General features: G+C 39.4%; 1 protein-coding gene across 1 annotated transcript in view; it reads right to left on the bottom strand.

Moving 5' to 3' along the window:
* Window positions 1-11,985, bottom strand: part of osr1 (odd-skipped related transcription factor 1) — a 21,933-nt gene extending 9,948 nt beyond the window's left edge. Inside the window, exon 1 of the mRNA XM_043676395.1 lies at window positions 11,967-11,985. The gene's annotated coding sequence lies outside the window, so the exon portion shown is untranslated. The remainder of the gene's footprint in view (window positions 1-11,966) is intronic.
* Between the last annotated feature and the right edge of the window lie 1,631 nt (window positions 11,986-13,616).

Here is a 13,616-nt window from a genome sequence, read left to right as displayed (position 1 = left end):
GGGAGAAAAGAGACAGAGAGAGGGGAGAGAGTAGTGGGAGAGAGGGGAGGACGGAGGAGAGGTCAGGGGAACAGATGGGGAGGGGAGTGGAAGGGTGGCGGGGGAGAGAAACCGCCTGGATCACCGATCCAATGAAATAGCCAGTAGATTCCGAACTTGCGAGTTACACAAATGTTGACTGGGCTATTTTTAGAATCCGCTCAAACCATCTGTTTATGTTTCGCACAAGTGAGTCGAGGAGATACCCTGACACATTGACATCTCCGTTTTTAACAGCAAGGAATGAGCTTCATTTGTTGACAGAGGGAGGGTGTTCTGAGGGTTGGGGAGGAAACACCGAATTTCCTGAAACATCACCAATTCCGTAACATGGATTATTCTAGAAAATCACGATTTCCCCGGGGGGGGGGGGGGGTGTATGTAGCATCTCGATTCTCGGTAAAAGTCACCCACAATGGCCAAGTTAAACCCACTACATTTGGCGGAGACATTGGCGAACCCACCTCTTCTCTGAGAGACTCCCGAGCGCTTCGTTTTCATTTCCCCCAGAACACATTCAAACTCCTCCCCCCCCCCCCCCACCCCCCAACACAAGGTGGAAATGAAACAAAACTGGCGCCGTTAACCAAAGTAGAAGATGAAGCCGTGTGAATGGTTAAACCACACACCAGGTCCTATGGGTGCCCCACTCTCCCTGGAGGCGATGTAAGTTCTTGAGTAGAGATTGATGGTCAACACATCAGAAGACTCTGTACTGAACCCTTCGATGTGTTTTAGATTCAGTTAAATGTTAGGGTCAGAACAATTCCAGGACGATGGTTTGATGTTTGAGAGATACCTTTGTTGCATCTCTCGGGCACAGGTGTGATTGTTAAACACAGAGTTTCGTTCGTCATTTCCTTCCTCGGGATTTTTCACCCACTTTCCAATTGCCCACCTTTCTCCTTGATTCCCAACGTCAGTAACATAACAACATCTAGAACTCGTTGACATCTGCATAAATCATTTTATAAAAACCTTAAGTTATCTCGAGAATGGGACTGGAAAGACGTTCTAGGATTTACATATTACTGAAACGAAACCCGCAACCCATTCTAAAACAAACACTGTCATAAAGAATTTTAATCAGTTTTTTTTAATGTAAAAAAAAGCCCGGCATTTGAGGAGAGTGTGGCTGCTTTTTTTAAAAAAAATTGCGGGAGATATCAGACTCACTCCCATTCCCCTCTCTTATCGCTTCCCAATCCACGTTTGCCTCTCCGACCTGGGCTCACAGCTGATAGTCAAACTAATCCTTTTCTCAATAGGATACACCGGCTTTGGAACTTGAGATATAAGCTTCGCACAAGGAAATTTGAAATCCTGTACAAATGTATCTATGCTTGTTTTTCCAAAACTCCCCAGGGGACGGGCCCACCGTTATTTCGAACACCGCTATCTAATAGAAATGATGCGAAATGCCTATAGCCAGTGAAATGTAACAAGTATTGATAGTGGGCTAGCTCGAAGGGGACACGATGCGCCGTTTTAACTGAGCGCTGTGTGTTTTTTTTTAAATTCTGGTCCACGTAAAGTTTTATCACGCAGAACAGCATTTTTATCACTTCGTTGGGCACTTTACTCTGACATGTATTGGACAGGACTTTTTTTTGTTTTAGCAACGATAAAATGATCGCTACATAAGGCCATCCTAATGAGGACCCGTTCGGTTTTGCAGTTGTTTTAGTTAAATTACAAAACACACTAGCGCAGAAATCAGTAAATGTTGCATAATTAACGTAAATATACAGACGTCACCTCGAGTTGGAACTTTTCAGTGACCAGTATGGAACAGTCCTTTAAGCTACTTATCGTATCTAAGTTACGATTAAGAGAAATTAAACGGTTTACGGTTATATGATGGGCTTTGTTAGTTCAAATATCATTAGTTAGAGAACGTTATCACACCAAGGCAATGTTTTCCCCCTTGTACGCATCAAAACTAAAATTGCCAACAAAATGACCGAGGTGCCAGTTTTTAAAAGGGACAGCACCGAATCCAACATTTGTCACTTTAACACCTTTATTTCAGAGACGATAGATATTTATCCCATATGTAAATATGCGGATTTTACGCCCCATCCGTTGCGATCCACTAAAACTAATTTATTCAAACCACAAAGCATCTAGTCCAAACACCCACTCCTTACAAATAATCACGACAAGAAAAAAATAATGTGCATTGACGGTAGCTGAAGGAATACTTGTAATTGTGACATTTCTAGATATCACTGGGCTATTGGGTTTGACGCATTCTTAAAAAAAACTTTTTTTCTCTCAAATATTAAAGTGACGCTGCTTGCCAGCGGTCAATTGCATTCCAATGCGATATCAAAAAAAAGGAAGTCATTGCGCATTTTGCAGTGGGAGACCTTTTTTTTTGAAACGATCCCGAAAGATGTATTTCTTGGTGGTTTGTTTTAAAATAAAACCAGCACAAGCCATCGAGCGCCTGCAACCGCGAGCAAAATGCGCCCCCCTCTGGCCGTTCCAATCAGCCGCGGTCCAACATTAAACAGATTGGTTCAAGTTCTTGATAAAAATGCCTCCAACTCAAAAACGTCTCATTGTCGAGAACTGCTCGCACGTGATAAAACCCTTGGAATTTTGAACACCATAAATCATGCTTGACCTGTCTAAGTAAAACGTTGATATAAAGTGTCAATGTTAATGTTAATCGTACATCCCACTGGCCAAGTGAATAATGTGGAGGTGCTGGTGTTGGACTGGGATGGACAAAGTTAAAAATCACACAACACCAGGTTATAATCCAACAGCTTTATTTGGAAGCACTAGCTTTCGGAGCGCTGCTCCTTCATCAGGTAGCAGGGCTCCGAAAGGTAGTGCTTCCAATTAAACCTGTTGGACTATAACCTGGAGTTGTGTGATTTTTAACCAAGTGAGTATTGGCACAACTTTGTTTGAATTAATCTCATTGTAACATTAATTGTCGTGATGCAATGTTTGATTATGCTGTAACAGTGTACAGTAAATTCCGTATTCATTGGAATTTTAAAGAATGGCTTCAATTCGCTTTATTTATTTTATTTTTAACTTTGTTTTACTTTGTGCAGTTTCACATTCAGGTACAACGAAGCTACAGGCATTCTTCTGTTTTTTGCACCCAAACCCTCATTTGGCGCATTCCCTTCCGCTGCAGTTGTGAAATGAATGCATTAAACACATGAATTGGAAGATTAAATCTGATAGCGGCCGGTCAGTCGGGCTGTTTATCTCGGGAACGATGTGACTGTCCCCCAGTTTCTGGATTTCCACGGTGGTCTTATGTGGCACCAGCCACAACGAATACTGGGGACAATCACAAGACACTGAAAATGTCTCAATTTTCACTGACCATTTGTTCGAAACTTAGTTTCTAAATTAGATTCAGCGCCGCAATAGCCGAGTAACCATTTCACAGAAACATTCTGGAAGTGTGGCTCAAAGAGTTGAAAGGGTTGCCGCGGGGAAGCCGAAAGTTTGCGATATTGGTTAGCTCCAGCCTGGCGAACTGCCAAAGTAACTGCCTGGGCCACAAGCTGGCTCACATTGAGAAGGCTCCTCGGTCACTGAACATGGGAGGGCTCCCCTCATCGCGCTCTGGGGGGGGGGGGGGGGGTGCGTGTCACATATTCCCAACACCCAAAGCTACCCAACACTGAGAGACCCAAGGGCTCGGCCAGAAGGACTACATTGACAGGGCATCAATAAAAGGCAGCGGATTCAACACAAGGAATGAACGGTACACTTCAACAGATGTTGACTCTTCGATATCTTTCCTTCCCCTCCACCCTTCCACTTAAAGGGAGAAATTAGTTGGAGTCATGTTCAGGCGCACTCTCTGGCCAATTTCCCCATCTTTTTCATGCCAGTGTAATTTGTTGCTGACATGTTAAAGTTTAATTTCCGATTCACCACATGAACAAAATCGTCAACCTTCGTGGATTGTAGACCAACTACAACGCACCGTGATACATACCACCCGGGATGTTGCACTTGTCTGGTGTTCAATGGTATTAGCTACTCAGTTTATTTTATTCACTCGCGGAACGTGGGTCTCACCAGCTGGGCCCAGCATTTATTTCCTGTCCTCAGTTGCCCCTTGAGAAGGTGGGGGTGAGCTGCCTTCTTGAATCCCTGCAGTCCACCTGCTGTAGGTAGACCCTTAGGGAAGGAATTCCAGGATTTGGACCCAGCGACAGTGAAGGAGAGGCAATATGTTTCCAAGTCAGCATGGCCAGTCACTTTGAGGAGAATCTGCAAGGCTTGGTGTTCCCGTGTATCTGCTGCTCTTGTCCTTTTAAATGAAGTGGCTGTGGGTTTGAAAGGTACTGTCTGAGGATATTTGGTGAATCTGTGCAGTGCATCTTGTAGATAGTACAGACTGCTGCTACTGAGCATGAATGGTGGAGGGAGGGAGTGCTGTGCCAATCAAGCAGGCTGCTTTGTCCTGGATGGTGTCTAGCCTCTTGAGTCTTGTTATGGCTGGATTCATCAAGGCAAGTGGGGAGTATTCCATCACACTGCTGACTTGTGCCTTGTAGATGGTGGACAGTGAATGTACTTCACCTTATCCTTTGGGGATAAGGCTTCCTCAGAACAACTTATTCTGTTAAATCTTGTTCACCTCCAAAAAGAAACATAGTTTAATAGCTTTGATTCAATTATGAAGCTGAAGCATAACTCATTTTCATGAATTTTGCACATGTACAAACTTCAAGGTTTTGAATACAGTATATTAAAAAAAAAGATGCCTCAGAACATTTCTGAGTGTGTGCTTTCCTCCCAGGATTCTAAGTGAACCAATGGCAATAGTGTATCTTTGGATCCTTTGGTGAGTCTGGTAATGTGCAGTGACATAGTTTCCAAATGCATGATATCCTGAGAACACTTGGTAGGGTAGATGCTGAAATGATGTGTCCCCTTTTAGGAGAGACCAGAATTAAAGAACAAATAAGGATTTTCTATTTAAGATAGAGAGGAGAAGAAATCTTGTGTTGAGAGAGTTCAAATCTGTGGAGCAGTCTGCTCCAGTCTGGACACAAGTTCATTGAATAAATACATTGAATTCTTGACTAGCAAGGGAGTCAAAGGGCATTGGGGTTAAAGTGGGGTTAAAGCCACTATCGGAACAGCTAGGTTCATGACAAATATCAGAATAGTCATGAAGGACAGAATGGCCTCTTTCTGTTCTGAATTTGTATGTTCACACAGCAACTGGGTGTCAATTATTCTTGGAATTTCTTTTATGGATTGTTCATATTCCACAAAGTAACGTGATTTTTAATGCACGCTCAAATTGAGCATATAATCTCCACGATTTTCCAAGGTTTTATACCATAAATAAATTGGCACAAAGATATGTTTGCAAGGTCAAACCTTCAACTCAGAGTTTGGCTGGTGTTTATATTTACCAGTGTAACTATATTTTAAAAGGCATATTATAATGTGATACAATGCCACATCAACGAATACATACTATGACCATTACTATGCCTTCTCGACCTGGCCAAAACCGCCAGAATTGAGGCACTATCCCACTTGATCACTGCAATAAGCTGAGCATGTCATCTGCTTGAGACTCCCCAAGCAGCTGCTGTACTCCCAACACGAGGTGAACAGAGGGAACACTTCAGTGGTACCCTCAATGACTAATAATTTACATGATTGTCAGAAAAGAAACACTCATTTTTTGCCGTGTTCATAACATTGAGTTAATTTACAGTAAAATCGTGAAACATTGAGAAAGAAACTGAAATAACTCAAGTTCAATACTTTCTAGATTATTAGGAGAAGTTAACTTATTTAAATCTAAAATTGTTGTTGCTATTACACTTCAGTAGTTCATGGTAATTGTGTTGTAAGTTGTCCTCTAAAACATTTTTAAATATCAAGTGTAAACATAAGGTAAAGACCTCTACAGACACATGACTAAGATTTTCCCATCAGGATCAAGCAAAATTCCAGCAATCCAAATGATCAAAGCTTTTCTTCAGGATCTATATTTACACCTATATTGGTAATATTTGTTTTGAATAACTAGCATGTGATTTTAATACTACTAACATAAAAATGGCCTTTTACTTTTCTCAACATAATTCCCGGTCATGGAAAGCAATAGGAAATTAACACCATGATAAAAAGTTGTGCCATTGTTTTCCTATGTAAAATATTCCATGAATGCTTTAATGGAATGAGTCAGATCAGAGTACAATAATCTAAAGGTGATACATGTAAAAGGAACAAATTTTCAATTAGTATCGACCCAAAAATATAGTATTGGTTGCATTAAGTGAATCAAAGAAAGGAAGCTATCATGGATATTGGCATACACCGATTAAAGATCTATCAACTAGAATGGCTGAGTTCACATCTACTGTTTGACATCATTGTTCATTCATGTTTTGCTTTCCTTTGCAAGCCTCAAGGTACATAATTTGTGTGGTAAACCCAGAAAGCATCTGCAACACCTCTTGAAACTGTAGCTACCCTCACAAGTGGCATCACGTTTTAGAAATAGTGATTTCATCTTACAATTGCAATTAATTAGAAGGAATTTTTTTCTTCAATTACCTAGGAGTGACAGTTTTTGATGTGCTTTTGTTTGCTTGCTTTAAGTATTATTGACCAGATCCATTTTCAACCATTTTGCCAACAATCATTGTGTTCTTAAGTTTCATAACTCTTTTAAAGATGGATGTCACTCTCCTTCAATATAATAGCAGGATCAGATGTAAATCTATACCACAGATTTTGGATTTTCTAAGAAAAAAACCTTCAAACCCATGCACACCAAATGGATGTTGTTTGAGTTGAGTTTTAGCCTATTCTCATCAAATCGAGACATTGTGTTACAATTCACGTTCAACGTTCTCATCAAAACGTAACTTTACCCTCAGTGATATAGGCTGTATTATGGGACTGAGTTTCAAATGTTTCATTCCTTAACCTATCTGGAAGAGGAAATGATTTGTGGAGTGGACTTGCTATTCTACTCCCAATTCTGGAAGCTCTAAAACATTACATAAGCATACCCGCATCTCAATGTAAATATTGCAACCACACTCCAATGTGGTTCTTTTTAGGTCAAATAATTTAATATCTTTCCAGGGTTTTATTTATTTTATATTTCCTTCTCTTTGCATCATTTTCTTTTTCCTTTTCAAGTTTTGATTATCTTGTGTGTGATTCGATTCAGTGATTACTGACATGTTCATCTATATGCTTTGTTATTGAGTGTTACCATGGCATTGGAATAGAGGCCGTGACAGTGAATTTGATCCCATTCTGATCAGGTATCCAACATGCATGCTCTCTGGTCAAAGACACCGTGCAGCAATTCTCCTTCCTTTAAAACCTTCTAACACCTCCTAGAACCATTGCGAAAATCTGAGGAAAGATTTTTGTAATCTACTACTCTGTATGTCATGTCAAGTACTGTGCTGAATGGCTTTGTGCTGTATCGGTTATTGGCTTTACCAATTGCACATTTGAGAAATTTGCATATCTGTTTATTTAACCTCTATGTTTACAGTTCTGAAATACAATCAAAATTAAAATTGGTGATTGAAAGTTGAGATTTTGATTATCTGTCACCATTTCTGATTTCACAACCATTGTATTTAGAGTATTCTTAATTAATTCTTTCTTTAATCATTGAGCAACCAACATTCAGTTTTGCACATATTCACAATAATGTGATCCTTTGTGTTTTCAAAGCCAAGCCATTAAGTGTGATGAAAGAATTGGATCAACACTATCAGTGCAGAGCAGCATTTATTTGTAGAGCTCAAAAATGTACTTTGTTGTTCCGTATGATTTTTAAGTCAAATGGTCAGACAATAATAATCACCTGTTCCAAAAGTCATTTTCACTTCCTGACAATCATATTGGTCCATAGTAATGTTACAATATCCTGCTCAGAGATACTGTCACACACATCCAAAGGATTAGGACTTGAATCCAGACCTCCTAGTCCAGAAGTATCATCAATCTCATCAGCCAATGTAATCAATTGCCCATCTGATTCCTCCTTGATAGAAAACTAAACCAATAAAGACAGGTTGTGCAGAAATGGAGGTGTGCAGCTTTCAAGTAAATTGTGAGGCTAAGTAATTGGCACAGGTATTTCTAAACCCAAAATGTATCAGTCTTCATTAGTTACACATATGATTTAAATTTATAATGAACATCAGTGTCAATGATCAATTCTGCAAGTTCCTCTTGACTCAACACTTGGAACTAGAGACCCTGATGTACCGTTTTATTGTAGATCGTAATATGATATTCTTAGTCTTCAATTTGTGATGTAGTGGTACAACCTGTGACAGTAATTGTTAGTGCTTATTTAAAGGCAAAGAAACAAGAGCAGTAGGAAAGCAAGAAGGCCTGGGAAGATAGAAAAAGAGTCGAATACAGTTCACTGAAGAAACGTAACTCCAGATGAGCCTTGGCTTGATAGATAATGCCATAGAGGCTTTACTCATGCAGAATAAAAGATTACTCTACTGTTTTTACATCTGGCAATCATATATCATTCTCATCTTCCCCTCCACATCGAGTCCTGCTGATTCCCCTCCTTAGTTCAGATACACCGAGGCCTCTATATAACAAGTTCAACAGAAAAAACCTCCCAAAGTGCTTCACAGGAGCCTTATAAAAACATAATTTAACACAGAACCACATATGATATTAAAACATTTGCCAAAAGCTTGGACAAAGTGGTAAATATTAAGGAACCTCTTAAAGGAGAAAATACATTAAAAAGGTGGAATAGTTTTGGGTGGGAATTCCAGAACTTTGAACAGGAACAATCCCCATGTAGTTGACTAACTTGACAACACTAGAAACTGAAAATGTTGTATTTTTGGAGTATCCAGCCCACCACCACCTACTAATCTTCCCTCTGGGCTGTGTAGATATGAACTGGGGATTCCTATACAGGTTGAGCATAATTTAGACTCTTTCTGTTACCATCTGAGTGTGGATGTACTTGAGATTTAAAGGACCCAAATGTAATGGATCAGGCAGTGCAGACCAAAAAAAAATTTAGGAGTCTCTTGTGATACAGAGGTAGCATTACTACTTCCTAGCTTATGTTCAAGTTCCATCAGCTCCAGAGGTGTGTAATAGCACCTCTGAACAAGTTGATTAGGAAAATATTTAGAGGAGAGATTGCAATCCACCATGATATTTTATTCATGTAGATTAAATGATTAATCTTTGGTTCTTACATCTGGCAATCATAATAGCACTAAACTATTGGAAAACAAGTATAATCAATTACTGATCTCTACGTCACCCCAAATTAGTTGTTATAGTTGAGTTTAACTTCAGCCTTTTTTTCTAAGGCTGACTTTAAAAATTTAGAGTTGAGAGTGTGGTGCTGAAAAAAGCACAGCAGGTCAAGCAGCATTCGAGGAGCAGAAGAATTGACGTTTCGGGCATAAGCCCTTCACCAGGAATGAGGCTGGGAGGTGAGGGGGTGGAGAGATAAATGGGGAGAGGTGGGGCTGGCAGAAGGTAGCTGAGAGTGCAATAGGTGGATGAAGGTGGGGGTAATGGTGATAGGTCAGAGGGGAGGGTGGAGCAGATAGCTGGGAAGGAAGATGGACAGATAGGACAAGTCATGAGGGCAGTGTTGAGTTGGAATGTCGGAACTGGGATAAGGTGGGGACAGGGGAAATGAGGAAACTGGTGAAATCCACATTGATCTCGCGTGGTTGGATGGTCCTGAGGTGGAAGATGAGGCGTCAAGTGGTTAGGGTTTGGCAATGGAAAAGGCCCAGGACCTGCATGTCCTTGGCAGAGTGGGATGGGAAGTTGAAGTGTTTGGCCATGGGGCGGTGGGATTGGTTGGTGCGAGTGTCCCGGAGATGTTCTCTGAAGCGCTCTGCGAGTAGGCGTCCTGTCTCCGCAATGTAGAGCAGACTGCATCAGGAGCAACGGATACAGTAAATGACATGTGTGGAAGTGCAGGTAAAACTCTGATAGATGTGGAAGGCTCCTTTTGGGCCTTGGATGGACGTAAGAGGGGATGTTGCCTGTCATGCTGTGCCTTTCCAGCACCACACTCTACACTCTAATCTCCAGCACCTGCAGTCCTCATTTCCTCCTATTTAAAAACTTAGACCATATTCACTCCTCCTGTTCATCTTATAAAGAAAGTAATGTTTACATGTTTACAATCTAGTTTCAATATCACAGCATACAATGCAGTGCGTGACTGCACATCCATCTACCTGTTGATTTCTACTGTAATTGGCAAAGGACAATAATTAAGTTGTGGTGATGGCTGTCCACATATACCAGTCTCAGTGATTTCATAAGAACCAAATGAAGAAGTATTCATGTCCATCTGTGCATATTGTCAATATAATACCATCAGGTAGTCTGCTGTACCATTAATTCCACCAAATTAGGAGCTGGACATTTTGTATAGATCGAAGTTTTGCTCTTGAATGTCACCGCGTAAATCATCACATGCACATCATTGGATGACTGTGTTTTCTGGTCGACAAAGTCACTATATTTTAATCCCTTTTATCTACCACCCATTTGCTGCTCCAGACTTAATTAGTGGCTCCAGTTTCCCCGCCTAAAGTTCAGCACTTGCTATTCCATTTCCTCCAGTTCTTTGCTTTTTGTGACCCATAACTAAATTCTTGCTTTCCTCTCCTTTCACATGCCATCATTAGAATCTCACTCACTGAAACTCTCTGCATTGCTATCCTCCTGACAGCTAATTTCTTCTCAGTCTCTGTATTCCTCTTTCATTCTCTGCACATGAATTTCCCCACTCGCTGTGCTCTATTAAAGGGAAATTATTCATTGCTACCTTGTTTTTCCCTTTCAGGCCTCAATAATCAACTTAGGAAATAAGTGTTTTTTTAATAGGTAGCATTTTAAAAATAAATTCAAGCTTCCAATTATTAAGTGAAAGAATTAGATCATGAAATGTCATATTTTAAATAGCATTGTTGCTGTACCAGAATTAACAATGCAAGTATTACTAAAGGATTTTCATATTTCAGAAACACTTACTCTTTAAACCTAAAATTCTCAAGAGTATTCCCTGTTCTATTCTTGTTTTTGCCTAAGTGTCCCCCTATAACTTATAGGTTCATAAACATTGCTTCACTCCTCATGGGAGCTCACTGAGATGTGCCACAACTCTCAGGAATTCACCTTTATCCAATTCAGTGCATCCACTGTTATCAAAGGTACAATATTTCTTGAAGTCGTCCAAATACCATACAGTTAGCTGAATTTGTCAACACCTCATGACTGCGAACTTCTCAATTCAAACATGGGCCTTATTGCATTCTTGCTTCATGACTTCCAATCAGGAAGGGATAAGTTTCTGACAGTCTGCTATTCACTTGGAGTCAGTTTGAAGCACCAAATGACATGCTCTTGTTCATAAATCCTATGTTTCTGCTTCCAGATGCTTTCTAAATCCTGGCAGATTCTCTTTCTACAATACTGTTCCTAAGTTTAATATATATTTCTTTGAGAAATCAACTGGATAAAAACCCAAGCTTCAAATCATGCCTTCCAGCAATCCATTCCATGGCAACATATCATACCTGGGATGTCTCAACTAGTACTTTTAAATTAATTATTCCCTATTCCCAAATCTTTCCTTTATTCTGGGAAACAATATAAATAATGTAAAAACCTTATTGAGAAAGTAACATACTCTTTTTGACTTCCAGTTCTGACATCATCAAATGAACAGAGATTCCCCCTCCCCCCTCCCCTTTTGATGTGTAATTTATTTCAGTTTGTTTACTAGTTTCTCAGCCCTGGCTTTTACATTTCGCTTGCACTTCTACATTTAGACCGGCATGCTAAAGTTATCTCCTAAAACATTTGAATCATAATATAAAATATTTATAACAATGTGTTGCGGTTATCAATCTCACCTTGATTCCTAACAGGTGTTCATGGTCCCTTCTACCACCTTATACAATGAAATGATGTTCAACATTGTAGTGAGAATCATTCTACCTGTACAGACAGCATTCCGCAGGCTAAAATATCTGAACAAAAAGAACATCCAATTAGATACAGTTTAATCTCATTTGTTAGAAGTGTTAAAAAGCTTTGAGTAATAATTACTTTATTAATCACTGAGATATTAGGGAGATAAATGTGGTCTTCACCAGCACTGTCTTAAAAACAGCAGTGAGTTGAGTGATTAATTGACTTGTTTAAAGTTCAAATTGATTGAAGGAGGAATGCTGGCACCAAGAAGTTTGAATAAATGATTACATTTATTGTGAATACTTAGTCAAGTTGATTCTTAAGCACACTTGCAAAAAGAACAGATTGTAATAGCGCATTTAGAAAACTTAATTTCAGTGCTGACAAGTGATAGAAATTTTCATTCTGATCAATTTGAAGATGTGATATAAAATTTCTACCATATATTTCTCTTAAAAGGTGCTCATTTCCTGGCAACTGCATTTACCCTCACACATTCCATGAGCTGATGAAAGTGAACCATATTTTATAATTACATGTGCCTTAATTTATTGTCATTGCCAGGCTATCTTTTTCAAGTTGTGACTGAGTTCTATCCCTGATACCTGCAATTTCAACCTTTAATCAATCATCAGAAGAGTTCAAATACACAGAAAGCAACAGAAAAAGTGTGACAGAGGGAAGCACCTCCTTGGATTAACATTGTGAAAAAAATATTCTTTTACAATTGTATTTGAATCATTTGCAATTTTTTTCATCTGTGGTTCCATCCATTGACAATCACTGAAGTACTTGTGGAATTCCTTGGTTCTATTAACGAGATTGACATGCCTTCTGCTATCCTTCAATACTCCTGTGATCAATTAGTCTGTTTAAATTGATCATGCTTAAGTGGAGAAATGCCAGTGAAAATAAAAACCTGCTTCCATTAGTACAACACTGTATTGCCAAAGATCCTAATGTTCCACTGCTGCCTTGTGAAACCAGTATTGTTTCAAGTTTATATAGATGTTCCCAAAACATTATTTTGCAATGTTGTCTTTAGATTAGTAAAGCCTCATGCCAGTAGCAGCATGATTAGCTGGCATCTTATATGTTGAAGTATGCCTCATGCAAAAATGAAACTGCTTAAGGAATAAAATGAGTTAACAATGCCCTTTCTTTGTGAGTTTAGCATCTTAGAACAGCAGAGATGGCAAGATGTTTCAGATATCTGCAGGTTTCCATTGTTGTCCATTCCAGAGCAAGTGACCAGTGCAAACTGGCTTCCTTTGGAAGATGTTTCATAACCAGCATCTACAACTAATACAAAGCTGTCACGGTAAGTATAATGAAGATGATGAGCTTACTGAGTGTTTCCTTTTTTTTATAGCCTAAAAGAATCAGCTGAGGAAACTTTGAAAAAAACATCTTGCCTAAATAACTGACGGAAAAAACAAAGATAAATCATCCAGTTGAATGCGTTGCAATCAAGATGTAAAATTAACCATCAATGGCTCTACCAACATTCATGAAACATTGGCTTTTTGTATTCCATAAAGGAAGAGAAAGCTTTGCATTTATATGGAGCTTTTCCCAACCATTGGATG

Source organism: Chiloscyllium plagiosum, chromosome 3, assembly GCF_004010195.1.
Source record: "Chiloscyllium plagiosum isolate BGI_BamShark_2017 chromosome 3, ASM401019v2, whole genome shotgun sequence".
NCBI classification, from domain to species: domain Eukaryota; kingdom Metazoa; phylum Chordata; class Chondrichthyes; order Orectolobiformes; family Hemiscylliidae; genus Chiloscyllium; species Chiloscyllium plagiosum.
This window is presented reverse-complemented; position numbering and strand designations above follow the sequence as displayed.